The sequence below is a fragment of the Ictidomys tridecemlineatus genome, unplaced genomic scaffold, assembly GCF_052094955.1.
Source record: "Ictidomys tridecemlineatus isolate mIctTri1 unplaced genomic scaffold, mIctTri1.hap1 Scaffold_1051, whole genome shotgun sequence".
Classification (NCBI taxonomy): Eukaryota; Metazoa; Chordata; class Mammalia; order Rodentia; family Sciuridae; genus Ictidomys; species Ictidomys tridecemlineatus.
Window position 1 is genome coordinate 135001 of NW_027521006.1, and position 2500 is coordinate 137500.

General features: G+C 66.1%; 1 non-coding gene across 1 annotated transcript; it reads right to left on the reverse strand.

Moving 5' to 3' along the window:
- Positions 1–2376: 2376 nt before the first annotated feature.
- Positions 2377–2495, reverse strand: LOC144372451 (5S ribosomal RNA). The gene has a single exon (XR_013432454.1). It is a non-coding gene; the product is annotated as a 5S ribosomal RNA (ribosomal RNA).
- Between the last annotated feature and the right edge of the window lie 5 nt (positions 2496–2500).

The window sequence follows — 2500 nt, forward strand, 5'->3', positions numbered from 1 at the left end:
GGTCCTGGGAGACTGGCCGGCTCTGGCTCTCCCTCTGGGGTCCTCGGCCCGGCCCGGCCCGGGTCGGGTCTGGGTGGAGTGGGCTAGGCGGGGCCGAGAGGGGCTGAGTCCCGCCTCCACCTCTGCCCCTGGGCACCTGGCTCCACCTACCGGGAGCCCCGCCCCGGCCTGGCCTCTGCCCCTCCTCGCCAAGCCCCAAGACCACCGACCCCCCGGCACCCGCACAGGCACCCGCACCCGCCACCCCGCTCCGCCCTTCGCCTGGCCGAGAATCCCCAGCAGCCGCCGCCACGCGCGCGGGCTACCCTAGCCCAGCCTAGCCTACCCTAGCCCAGCCTAGCCGGGAGCTCAGAGAGCCAGGGGAGAAGACGCGAGCAGGCACCCCCGCCCCCCCACGGGACACCCCAGAGACCCTGACAGAGGCCCAGCGCCCCAGCTGGAAATGCAGTGGGACTGGGCAATGGCGAGCGGCCGGCCACGCACAACACCCTGCGCGTGCCTAGCGCGCGCGTGGAGCCACGCTCAGGGAGGGCCGGAGGGAGGAACACACGCAGGGACCCACAGACAACCGGGCAGCGGGTGGCGAGCCGGCTGTGGACCGCTGGCTCCCAGTCAGTCAGTCAGTCAGTCAGTCACCGGGCCAGGCTCAGAAGTGCGCCGCTGGGGCCCGTCCTCGCCCTGAGTTCCCCGTCCACTCTGCAAAGCAGCGCTTGGCCCACCCGCACCCCCACCCCCAGCCCACCCCACTCTACCCCACCCCCGAGGGACTCCCTCCGCACTGAGTGCCAAGGTCGGAGGGCTCTGCCCCTTGTTTGTACGCGTCAACGACCAGCACCTGGACAGCACCGCCCTGAGGAAGGGCACAGGCCCCTGCGTCCATTTGTCCATGGGCGGTGTTCCCGGAAAGGACCGCCCGTGAGAGTAGCGCCCTGAGTCAAACCCCGTCAGAGCCCAGTCGACGGCCTCACCAGACGGGAAGCCCCCTCCCCCCGCAAGCCTTGCGGGGGGACCAGTGGTTGCGGGGTGCGCGCGCCCACCGGGCCCTCAGGCCCTGCTTCGCGGCCAGGCGTCTCCAGGTGGACGGGTCGCCGGGAACAAAGGGGCCTCTGCCTCCCTGTCCCCACCGCCTGGGCTTCAGCTCCCCTTGGCAAGCGGTCCTCCCCGGCAACCCCCTGGCCCCGAACCACTTGCCTCCTCTGAAGGCCGCTTCCTCCTCTTCTCGGAGCACCTGCCCTCCTTGGACATCTGCTCTCCACTTCAAGGGGGATGTGGGGATCCACTCTTACATCCACGGGAACGTAGATGGGAGATGAGAGAACCTGTGACTGCCCAGTCTCCAGGCTACCCTGCACTGGGTGACTTGCAGCCCAGAGTCAGGTGGCTGGGGTGGGAGGGGGGCAAGGGAGGGGTGAGTCTGTGTGTGTGTGTGTGTGTGTGTGTGTGTGTGTGTTTGTGTTTGTGAGAGAGAAGGGGGAGTCGGCGAGACAGACAGAAGAACCAAGGACAGAGACACACTGAATGGGAGATGGACACAGGAGGCCTCCTCACAGGCCAGTAGAGTCACATAGGTGAAGGAGAGATGGATGAACAGAGAGATAGACAGAAAGACATCTGCTTCAAGAGAGTGTGTGTGTGTGTGTGTGTTTGTGAGGGGGGGGGCAGCGAGACAGACAGAAGAACCAAGGACAGAGACACACTGAATGCGAGATGGACACAGGAGGCCTCCTCACAGGCCAGTAGAGTCACATAGGTGAAGGAGAGATGGATGAACAGAGAGATAGACAGAAACACATCTGTTTCAAGAGTGTGTGTGTGTGTGTGAGAGAGAGAGAGAGAGAGAGAGAGAGAGAGAGAGAGAGAGAGAGAGAGATGGGTGAAGAGACAGACTCAGGGGGACCCTCAGGGAGGAAGGCAGTGGGAACGGAGGCAGAGACCCAGGAGGGACCCGGCAGAGGAGTTGCCTAGAGAAGGACCCAGGGAGAGACGCTGGATGGACTCTCTCACTCCCAGGACCTGGGTGGCCAGGCTCTGCTGGTGTGGCAAGAACCGGTGGGGGAGCGGCCCCTGCGGGTGGGTCCTGTGTTCTGGGGAAAAGCAGGTGTCCGCCCCCCCTCCCACCCCCCATCCGAGAGTGTGAGGTCGCCTGGAGTGTCCTAGCGTCCCTGGAGAGGGCCAGGCCTGTGGGCCTCGCTGCAGGCGCTGGGCGCTGGGCGCCAGAGGCGAGGCGGGGAGGCCAGCCACAGGCCTGAAGGGACACCGGGAGCCCAGGGCTGCCCCTGCGCCCCACCCCCGCGGCCCGGGGGTCACGGCCTGAGGCGGTCACGGACACTTTTTCGGGGCCACGCAAGAAAAGTGCGTGTGGGAAGGGGGCGCAAAAGCCTACAGCACCCGGTATTCCCAGGCGGTCTCCCATCCAAGTACTAACCAGGCCCGACCCTGCTTAGCTTCCGAGATCAGACGAGATCGGGCGCGTTCAGGGTGGTATGGCCGTAGACGCCGA